Below are 12,804 nucleotides of genomic sequence, written 5' to 3' on the forward strand. Positions count from 1 at the left end.
TTTTTACCAGGGACCAACTTTTAAAATAGTATTTAAATTAATGTTTAATTGGTTTTAAAGGTTTTACCAATGTTTTAACTTTAATTAATTTATAACAAATTACTTTAAAAATAGTTATTAAATTAATCGCTTACTTTTGAAACGTTTTTTCTTTAATTTTTTTGCGGTACAAATAACGATAAAAATAACGGCAAATAGCTGGGTATGTAAATATTAAACTTTTATTTAATCTACTTGTATTTTTTCTTTATTAGTTTTAAACACTATGTAAAACTTTAAACGACGGTTTAAATAAAAACAAGATAGTTTGACAATTACTAAAATAACCATAACAGCTAGAAATACGATGAAAAGAAATATTCTATCTTTGCTTGCTACATATAGTTAAGCATGTTTTAAACCTGTGCAGAACACTATAAAAGTTTTATATTTAAATGCACTATGTATATATCGACTTCTCTTCCATTCTTTTGTATGAAATAAGCTATATTAGTAAAACTATTATATAAACAAAATAGAAAAATTAATTACTCTGTGTAAATAGTGAGATAAATACTGTATTAATTAGATTTAAACAACAAGTTTTAACACAATTCGTTAAAAAAGTAAGCATTTATCAATAAATTTAGTGTATAAGTAAAATTTAAACACAATTAAACAAGTTTTAAGCTTATTAATGAAACATAAAGAACATTATAGCAGCTTTTAAAATGCTATAAAATAAAGTAACGTTTGAAACTATTTGTTTTAATCAAAAACAAAGAGAGAATATAAACTTTTTATGAATATTGAGTGTAGACACACTAAACTTAGTTACTATGCTTGTGTTTTTACTTTAAAGTAAAACTGTAGCTGGTTCTGTTTTGAAAATAAACATAACTTTTAAATTTAAAACGATTTTCGCAAAAAGTATGAACATCAATACTTTTAAGTTTTATTAAATAATAAGTAAATAAATAAAAAAGTAGCCAAAAAGAGTTTGTAGTTTATACATTGATATTTGAAATGTTATAACAAATCATAGAATAAAAAATATTTTGTCTATTGTATTATATGCAACAGAGAAGTAATAAGCATATAGTAAAAACTTTAAGCAACTAATCAATGGAAAGTAATATAACTTTTACATCTTTAATTTAAATTGGGTACTAAGTTACAGACTAAGTTAGTAAAAAAGTTGTAAACTTTTATACTTCATAGATTCAATTATGTTTTTAAATTAATAAGAAATTACATCAAATCTAAATAACCTTGAGGGAGTTAAGTAAGAGAGACAGTAGTGAGTTAGGTAGAGTACATGGCTTAAAGTTATTACAAAAGTAATAGTAGTGTTTATTTATCTTTGCAGTTTAATGTGAAAAAATAATTGATTAGAATGAAAATAAAGTTTGCAATAAGACGTTTTCATCTGCTAAGATGGCTAAGTGCGCTAAGTCGCTAAGTCGCTATTGTCTATTGATATTCTCTTTTATGTAGAAGTACCTTTAGACACATAAGAAATCAATGCGTTTCGACACTGGTTTGAGGCTGTGATTTTATCGATTATGCTGAACGCCTCTTGTTTTCTTATCAAAGTGTCTAAGCCGAAGCTCGTATATATACGCGTCGGTTCGGTGGCAAGTGTGAATTTGTGTGCAAAATTTAAAGAAGAGAGAGGAATTTTATTCGAAAAGGAGAGATTTATGCAAATTTCAGCAGAGTTTTTTTAATGATTATCAGATTGCATCTGAAAGAGTTACTGACGCAACAAAAATTTAAAACCGAATGCTCACTTACACAACTTTATATAGTCTAACAAGTTCGCCGTTAATTAACATGACATTTCTTACTGCTTGTAATGTTACAAGACTGAAGAAATGTTACATGATTTGCAACTACTAAGATGTAAATCATGCAATCTGTCATAATTTATTTTGCTAATTACAGTATCAAGTTTACATGATATGTGCTTTCTTTTACATCCTTATAAAGTTTACAACTTATTTTAAACATATATCCTTCTCATAAAGATTAACATAATTAATTAATATAGTGATTTTATGCTGTAAATGTTTTAAAATTGCCAGTAATATTTTTTGTAAATTATACGTCCATAAAAATGGATTATAATTACAACTAGCTTTAAAACGTTATTTACTAGCTTTAACAATAGTCCTCAAAAAAACAACAGAGTGCTTTTATTTATATCCTTATAATATGCCTTAATAATGTAAATACAACATATTCTAAACATATATCCTTTTCATAAATTTGTCATGTTAAATAAAACTTTATGTAGTTATTTTAAGCAGTAAATGTTTTAAAATTGCCAGTGATATTTTTTGTAAATTATACATCCATAAAAATGGACTATAATTACAACTAGCTTTAAAACGTTATTTACTAGCTTTAACAAAAGTCCTCAAAAAAAAAAAGTGTCCTTTTAATTGTAACCTTATAAAACTAATAAATTGATTATGTGAAGTTTGTATACAGATCCTAATACTAAAAACCAAGTAGAACAAAAAGTTACATTGACAACCAGCTTTAAACAGATAATAAATTTTAACAAAATGAACAATATAATAATACAGAGAATTATTAAAATTAACTTATAAGACAATGAGAATGTATTATTAAACAAAAATTATTTACAAAAACAACAAACAGCTGAAAGTTTGCTTTTTATAGAAGTTTGTTAATTAATAATAAAACAAAACAAGAAAATTTCATTAAACAACTATATCAACCTTATTAAACAAAATACTGATCTCTTAACAACAAAATTAATTTAGTTTAGCACAAACTTTTTATTTAATATGATTCAATAAATATAAAGTTAACAACTTTTTATTGGTAAGTTAAATTTATAGAATTTCTCATGTTTTATAAATATTCAAAATCAAATGAGTGTTTGTTGTTTTTCTGTTTCTACGTTTTTAGGTGAGAGTTTAAAAAAAAAAGACAAAAGAAAAAAGACACGGAAAAGGATCAAAATGATAAGAGCTGTAAAGTTCTGAGCGTATAACTGTTTTTAAATAAAGCATTAGTTCTCATTGTTAGTTTGTTGAACAATTATAAACTTTTGATGATTAATGTATATGCTCAGAATAAAGTCAGAAAACTATTAAAACTAGTTTTTTATAGACTTTTATTCTTAAGTTTTAAATTTTTTAAAACAAATTTTTAAAGTTGTAAACAAAATAATTGGCTGTATCTCAACTTATATGTCAAAATCGTGATTTCAAACTATCTGTTATTATTTTTTGGCAAGATTAAAAGTTATATAAGATAAGGCTACCAGTATCAGTTTTTAATTTTCTTTTTAATTGTGCTAACGTACTAATATAAAAACGTACAAATTTAAAACAGTTTTAAAAATCAATTATCTTTTTCAATCTTAACTCTTAAGTTTAATTGCTGAAATTTGAGTACGGTTTAATTATAGTGTTTGTAGAATTACTATATCTTTTTAGACTTAGAACGTCAAGCGTCTAGTCAAACTATAAAGTTGTATTCTCTTCATTAACAAACATTCGTTTTTAATCTACAAGGTTTAACCGTCTTGTTTTGTAGATACTAAACAAAAAGTTTTATTTATGAACAAAACTAAAATAATTTAAACAGTCATACTCTCTACTGTCAGTTTTCGTCGAATTTTCAAAAATCGAATGTTTAATGTTGTCAATACAAGCTATGGAAAATTATGCAAATTAGTTTACTATAAAATTGTATGATTCTATGCACATGCCTGTGGACTAAATTTTTTCCAAATAAAAGAGGTTTAACTGTAAAAATACATAAAAATATCATTTATAAGTCACTTTAACAAATGAATAGCCTGTTTTCTTACATATTTTAGTGAAAGAATTGTGAAAAAGAAGCAAAAACTAAGAAAATTAATGAAAATTCAGTTTTTTGGAATTTTAAGTTGAAAATGTACATTAATTGCAAACTTTTACTATTACTTAGCAAACTTCTATTAATTTTAATAGAAGTTTGCTAAGTAATAATAAAACAAAACAAGAAAATTTCATTAAACAACTATTTTGCATCAACCTTATCAAACAAGTTACTGATCTCTTAACAACAAAATTAATTATTCTTTTATTTTTTGCTTATTTTATTCATTAAATATAAATTATTAATTGAATAATAAAACAAAACAAGGAAATTTCATTAAACAACTATTCTGCATATTTTTTGCTTATTTTATTTAACAAATATAAATTATTAATTGAATAATAAAACAAAACAAGGAAATTTCATTAAACAACTATTTTGCATCAACCTCATCAAACAAGTTACTGATCTCTTAACAACAAAATTAATTATTCTTATATTTTTTGCTTATTTTATTAATTAAATATAAATTATTAATTGAATAATAAAACAAAACAAGGAAATTTCATTAAACAACTATTTTGCATCAACCTCATCAAACAAGTTACTGATCTCTTAACAACAAAATTAATTATTCTTTTATTTTTTGCTTATTTTATTAATTAAATATAAATTAATAATTGAATAATAAAACAAAACAAGGAAATTTCATTAAACAACTATTTTGCATCAACCTCATCAAACAAGTTACTGATCTCTTAACAACAAAATTAATTATTCTTTTATTTTTTGCTTATTTTATTCATTAAATATAAATTATTAATTGAATAATAAAACAAAACAAGGAAATTTCATTAAACAACTATTTTGCATCAACCTCATCAAACAAGTTACTGATCTCTTAACAACAAAATTAATTAATCTTTTATCTTTTGCTTATTTTATTTAATAAATATAAATAATAATCACCTCTATTAAACCTGGCTTGCATCTCCTGGGCCTTCATGGCTCTGCAGTGTGATCAGTCCTGGGCCTCCATGGCTTCTCTTTGGTGCTTCTCCTCTGTGGTACTTCTCCTCTGTGGTGCTTCTCCTCTGTGGTGCTTCTCCTCTGTTGTGCTTCTCCTCTGTTGTGCTTCTCCTCTGTTGTGCTTCTCCTCTTTGGTGCTTCTTCCTCTTTGGTGCATCTCCTCTGTGGTGCTTCTCCTCTGTGGTGCTTCTCCATTGTGGTGCTTCTTCCTCTTTGATACTTCTCCTCTGTGTGCTGCTTTTGTTGTTACAGCACGGCCACTTTGGCAGAATATGCATTAATAATGTCAGAAACAAACATGTACTTCTTCTTCAACGTTCGCGGGCAAATGAAACATAAAGATTTGAAAATATTGAGAATTCTTCGCGGGCGCTGACGTCACAATCAAATGTAAGAAAAACCTAAGCATTAAAATATTTTAGCAAAAACTTTATCACGAATTATTTTTACCAGGGACCAACTTTTAAAATAGTATTTAAATTAATGTTTAATTGGTTTTAAAGGTTTTACCAATGTTTTAACTTTAATTAATTTATAACAAATTACTTTAAAAATAGTTATTAAATTAATCGCTTACTTTTGAAACGTTTTTTCTTTAATTTTTTTGCGGTACAAATAACGATAAAAATAACGGCAAATAGCTGGGTATGTAAATATTAAACTTTTATTTAATCTACTTGTATTTTTTCTTTATTAGTTTTAAACACTATGTAAAACTTTAAACGACGGTTTAAATAAAAACAAGATAGTTTGACAATTACTAAAATAACCATAACAGCTAGAAATACGATGAAAAGAAATATTCTATCTTTGCTTGCTACATATAGTTAAGCATGTTTTAAACCTGTGCAGAACACTATAAAAGTTTTATATTTAAATGCACTATGTATATATCGACTTCTCTTCCATTCTTTTGTATGAAATAAGCTATATTAGTAAAACTATTATATAAACAAAATAGAAAAATTAATTACTCTGTGTAAATAGTGAGATAAATACTGTATTAATTAGATTTAAACAACAAGTTTTAACACAATTCGTTAAAAAAGTAAGCATTTATCAATAAATTTAGTGTATAAGTAAAATTTAAACACAATTAAACAAGTTTTAAGCTTATTAATGAAACATAAAGAACATTATAGCAGCTTTTAAAATGCTATAAAATAAAGTAACGTTTGAAACTATTTGTTTTAATCAAAAACAAAGAGAGAATATAAACTTTTTATGAATATTGAGTGTAGACACACTAAACTTAGTTACTATGCTTGTGTTTTTACTTTAAAGTAAAACTGTAGCTGGTTCTGTTTTGAAAATAAACATAACTTTTAAATTTAAAACGATTTTCGCAAAAAGTATGAACATCAATACTTTTAAGTTTTATTAAATAATAAGTAAATAAATAAAAAAGTAGCCAAAAAGAGTTTGTAGTTTATACATTGATATTTGAAATGTTATAACAAATCATAGAATAAAAAATATTTTGTCTATTGTATTATATGCAACAGAGAAGTAATAAGCATATAGTAAAAACTTTAAGCAACTAATCAATGGAAAGTAATATAACTTTTACATCTTTAATTTAAATTGGGTACTAAGTTACAGACTAAGTTAGTAAAAAAGTTGTAAACTTTTATACTTCATAGATTCAATTATGTTTTTAAATTAATAAGAAATTACATCAAATCTAAATAACCTTGAGGGAGTTAAGTAAGAGAGACAGTAGTGAGTTAGGTAGAGTACATGGCTTAAAGTTATTACAAAAGTAATAGTAGTGTTTATTTATCTTTGCAGTTTAATGTGAAAAAATAATTGATTAGAATGAAAATAAAGTTTGCAATAAGACGTTTTCATCTGCTAAGATGGCTAAGTGCGCTAAGTCGCTAAGTCGCTATTGTCTATTGATATTCTCTTTTATGTAGAAGTACCTTTAGACACATAAGAAATCAATGCGTTTCGACACTGGTTTGAGGCTGTGATTTTATCGATTATGCTGAACGCCTCTTGTTTTCTTATCAAAGTGTCTAAGCCGAAGCTCGTATATATACGCGTCGGTTCGGTGGCAAGTGTGAATTTGTGTGCAAAATTTAAAGAAGAGAGAGGAATTTTATTCGAAAAGGAGAGATTTATGCAAATTTCAGCAGAGTTTTTTTAATGATTATCAGTTTGCATCTGAAAGAGTTACTGACGCAACAAAAATTTAAAACCGAATGCTCACTTACACAACTTTATATAGTCTAACAAGTTCGCCGTTAATTAACATGACATTTCTTACTGCTTGTAATGTTACAAGACTGAAGAAATGTTACATGATTTGCAACTACTAAGATGTAAATCATGCAATCTGTCATAATTTATTTTGCTAATTACAGTATCAAGTTTACATGATATGTGCTTTCTTTTACATCCTTATAAAGTTTACAACTTATTTTAAACATATATCCTTCTCATAAAGATTAACATAATTAATTAATATAGTGATTTTATGCTGTAAATGTTTTAAAATTGCCAGTAATATTTTTTGTAAATTATACGTCCATAAAAATGGATTATAATTACAACTAGCTTTAAAACGTTATTTACTAGCTTTAACAATAGTCCTCAAAAAAACAACAGAGTGCTTTTATTTATATCCTTATAATATGCCTTAATAATGTAAATACAACATATTCTAAACATATATCCTTTTCATAAATTTGTCATGTTAAATAAAACTTTATGTAGTTATTTTAAGCAGTAAATGTTTTAAAATTGCCAGTGATATTTTTTGTAAATTATACATCCATAAAAATGGACTATAATTACAACTAGCTTTAAAACGTTATTTACTAGCTTTAACAAAAGTCCTCAAAAAAAAAAAGTGTCCTTTTAATTGTAACCTTATAAAACTAATAAATTGATTATGTGAAGTTTGTATACAGATCCTAATACTAAAAACCAAGTAGAACAAAAAGTTACATTGACAACCAGCTTTAAACAGATAATAAATTTTAACAAAATGAACAATATAATAATACAGAGAATTATTAAAATTAACTTATAAGACAATGAGAATGTATTATTAAACAAAAATTATTTACAAAAACAACAAACAGCTGAAAGTTTGCTTTTTATAGAAGTTTGTTAATTAATAATAAAACAAAACAAGAAAATTTCATTAAACAACTATATCAACCTTATTAAACAAAATACTGATCTCTTAACAACAAAATTAATTTAGTTTAGCACAAACTTTTTATTTAATATGATTCAATAAATATAAAGTTAACAACTTTTTATTGGTAAGTTAAATTTATAGAATTTCTCATGTTTTATAAATATTCAAAATCAAATGAGTGTTTGTTGTCTCCTGTTTCTACGTCATTAGGTGAGAGTTTAAAAGAAAAGAGAAAAGAAAAAAGACACGGAAAAGGATCAAAATGATAAGAGCTATAAAGTTCTGAGCGTATAACTGTTTTTAAATAAAGCATTAGTTCTCATTGTTAGTTTGTTAAACAATTATAAACTTTTGATGATTAATGTATATGCTCAGAATAAAGTCAGAAAACTATTAAAACTAGTTTTTTATAGACTTTTATTCTTAAGTTTTAAATTTTTTAAAACAAATTTTAAAGTTGTAAACAAAATAATTGGCTGTATCTCAACTTATATGTCAAAATCGTGATTTCAAACTATCTGTTATTATTTTTTGGCAAGATTAAAAGTTATATAAGATAAGGCTACCAGTATCAGTTTTTAATTTTCTTTTTAATTGTGCTAACGTACTAATATAAAAACGTACAAATTTAAAACAGTTTTAAAAATCAATTATCTTTTTCAATCTTAACTCTTAAGTTTAATTGCTGAAATTTGAGTACGGTTTAATTATAGTGTTTGTAGAATTACTATATCTTTTTAGACTTAGAACGTCAAGCGTCTAGTCAAACTATAAAGTTGTATTCTCTTCATTAACAAACATTCGTTTTAAATCTACAAGGTTTAACCGTCTTGTTTTGTAGATACTAAACAAAAAGTTTTATTTATGAACGAAACTAAAATAATTTAAACAGTCATACTCTCTACTGTCAGTTTTCGTCGAATTTTCAAAAGTCGAATGTTTAATGTTGTCAATACAAGCTATGGAAAATTATGCAAATTAGTTTACTATAAAATTGTATGATTCTATGCACATGCCTGTGGACTAAATTTTTTCCAAATAAAAGAGGTTTAACTGTAAAAATACATAAAAATATCATTTATAAGTCACTTTAACAAATGAATAGCCTGTTTTCTTACATATTTTAGTGAAAGAATTGTGAAAAAGAAGCAAAAACTAAGAAAATTAATGAAAATTCAGTTTTTTGGAATTTTAAGTTGAAAATGTACATTAATTGCAAACTTTTACTATTACTTAGCAAACTTCTATTAATTTTAATAGAAGTTTGCTAAGTAATAATAAAACAAAACAAGAAAATTTCATTAAACAACTATTTTGCATCAACCTTATCAAACAAGTTACTGATCTCTTAACAACAAAATTAATTAATCTTTTATTTTTTGCTTATTTTATTAATTAAATATAAATTATTAATTGAATAATAAAACAAAACAAGGAAATTTCATTAAACAACTATTTTGCATCAACCTCATCAAACAAGTTACTGATCTCTTAACAACAAAATTAATTATTCTTTTATTTTTTGCTTATTTTATTCATTAAATATAAATTATTGATTGAATAATAAAACAAAACAAGGAAATTTCATTAAACAACTATTTTGCATCAACCTCATCAAACAAGTTACTGATCTCTTAACAACAAAATTAATTATTCTTTTATTTTTTGCTTATTTTATTCATTAAATATAAATTATTGGTTGAATAATAAAACAAAACAAGAAAATTTCATTAAACAACTATTCTGCATATTTTTTGCTTATTTTATTTAACAAATATAAATTATTAATTGAATAATAAAACAAAACAAGGAAATTTCATTAAACAACTATTTTGCATCAACCTCATCAAACAAGTTACTGATCTCTTAACAACAAAATTAATTATTCTTTTATTTTTTGCTTATTTTATTAATTAAATATAAATTATTAATTGAATAATAAAACAAAACAAGGAAATTTCATTAAACAACTATTTTGCATCAACCTCATCAAACAAGTTACTGATCTCTTAACAACAAAATTAATTATTCTTTTATTTTTTGCTTATTTTATTTAACAAATATAAATTATTAATTGATTAATAAAACAAAACAAGGAAATTTCATTAAACAACTATTTTGCATCAACCTCATCAAACAAGTTACTGATCTCTTAACAACAAAATTAATTAATCTTTTATTTTTTGCTTATTTTATTTAATAAATATAAATAATAATCACCTCTATTAAACCTGGCTTGCATCTCCTGGGCCTTCATGGCTCTGCAGTGTGATCAGTCCTGGGCCTCCATGGCTTCTCTTTGGTGCTTCTCCTCTGTGGTACTTCTCCTCTGTGGTGCTTCTCCTCTGTGGTGCTTCTCCTCTGTGGTGCTTCTCCTCTGTTGTGCTTCTCCTCTTTGGTACTTCTCCTCTGTGGTGCTTCTCCTCTGTGGTGCTTCTCCCCTGTGGTGCTTCTCCTCTTTGGTGCTTCTCCTCTGTGTGCTGCTTTTGTTGTTACAGCACGGCCACTTTGGCAGAATATGCATTAATAATGTCAGAAACAAACATGTACTTCTTCTTCAACGTTCGCGGGCAAATGAAACATAAAGATTTGAAAATATTGAGAATTCTTCGCGGGCGCTGACGTCACAATCAAATGTAAGAAAAACCTAAGCATTAAAATATTTTAGCAAAAACTTTATCACGAATTATTTTTACCAGGGACCAACTTTTAAAATAGTATTTAAATTAATGTTTAATTGGTTTTAAAGGTTTTACCAATGTTTTAACTTTAATTAATTTATAACAAATTACTTTAAAAATAGTTATTAAATTAATCGCTTACTTTTGAAACGTTTTTTCTTTAATTTTTTTGCGGTACAAATAACGATAAAAATAACGGCAAATAGCTGGGTATGTAAATATTAAACTTTTATTTAATCTACTTGTATTTTTTCTTTATTAGTTTTAAACACTATGTAAAACTTTAAACGACGGTTTAAATAAAAACAAGATAGTTTGACAATTACTAAAATAACCATAACAGCTAGAAATACGATGAAAAGAAATATTCTATCTTTGCTTGCTACATATAGTTAAGCATGTTTTAAACCTGTGCAGAACACTATAAAAGTTTTATATTTAAATGCACTATGTATATATCGACTTCTCTTCCATTCTTTTGTATGAAATAAGCTATATTAGTAAAACTATTATATAAACAAAATAGAAAAATTAATTACTCTGTGTAAATAGTGAGATAAATACTGTATTAATTAGATTTAAACAACAAGTTTTAACACAATTCGTTAAAAAAGTAAGCATTTATCAATAAATTTAGTGTATAAGTAAAATTTAAACACAATTAAACAAGTTTTAAGCTTATTAATGAAACATAAAGAACATTATAGCAGCTTTTAAAATGCTATAAAATAAAGTAACGTTTGAAACTATTTGTTTTAATCAAAAACAAAGAGAGAATATAAACTTTTTATGAATATTGAGTGTAGACACACTAAACTTAGTTACTATGCTTGTGTTTTTACTTTAAAGTAAAACTGTAGCTGGTTCTGTTTTGAAAATAAACATAACTTTTAAATTTAAAACGATTTTCGCAAAAAGTATGAACATCAATACTTTTAAGTTTTATTAAATAATAAGTAAATAAATAAAAAAGTAGCCAAAAAGAGTTTGTAGTTTATACATTGATATTTGAAATGTTATAACAAATCATAGAATAAAAAATATTTTGTCTATTGTATTATATGCAACAGAGAAGTAATAAGCATATAGTAAAAACTTTAAGCAACTAATCAATGGAAAGTAATATAACTTTTACATCTTTAATTTAAATTGGGTACTAAGTTACAGACTAAGTTAGTAAAAAAGTTGTAAACTTTTATACTTCATAGATTCAATTATGTTTTTAAATTAATAAGAAATTACATCAAATCTAAATAACCTTGAGGGAGTTAAGTAAGAGAGACAGTAGTGAGTTAGGTAGAGTACATGGCTTAAAGTTATTACAAAAGTAATAGTAGTGTTTATTTATCTTTGCAGTTTAATGTGAAAAAATAATTGATTAGAATGAAAATAAAGTTTGCAATAAGACGTTTTCATCTGCTAAGATGGCTAAGTGCGCTAAGTCGCTAAGTCGCTATTGTCTATTGATATTCTCTTTTATGTAGAAGTACCTTTAGACACATAAGAAATCAATGCGTTTCGACACTGGTTTGAGGCTGTGATTTTATCGATTATGCTGAACGCCTCTTGTTTTCTTATCAAAGTGTCTAAGCCGAAGCTCGTATATATACGCGTCGGTTCGGTGGCAAGTGTGAATTTGTGTGCAAAATTTAAAGAAGAGAGAGGAATTTTATTCGAAAAGGAGAGATTTATGCAAATTTCAGCAGAGTTTTTTTAATGATTATCAGTTTGCATCTGAAAGAGTTACTGACGCAACAAAAATTTAAAACCGAATGCTCACTTACACAACTTTATATAGTCTAACAAGTTCGCCGTTAATTAACATGACATTTCTTACTGCTTGTAATGTTACAAGACTGAAGAAATGTTACATGATTTGCAACTACTAAGATGTAAATCATGCAATCTGTCATAATTTATTTTGCTAATTACAGTATCAAGTTTACATGATATGTGCTTTCTTTTACATCCTTATAAAGTTTACAACTTATTTTAAACATATATCCTTCTCATAAAGATTAACATAATTAATTAATATAGTGATTTTATGCTGTAAATGTTTTAAAATTGCCAGTAATATTTTTTGTAAATTATACGTCCATAAAAATGGATTATAAT

This window comes from Thalia democratica, chromosome 3 (genome assembly GCF_965202585.1).
Source record: "Thalia democratica chromosome 3, ktThaDemo2.hap1.1, whole genome shotgun sequence".
Lineage (NCBI taxonomy): Eukaryota > Metazoa > Chordata > Thaliacea > Salpida > Salpidae > Thalia > Thalia democratica.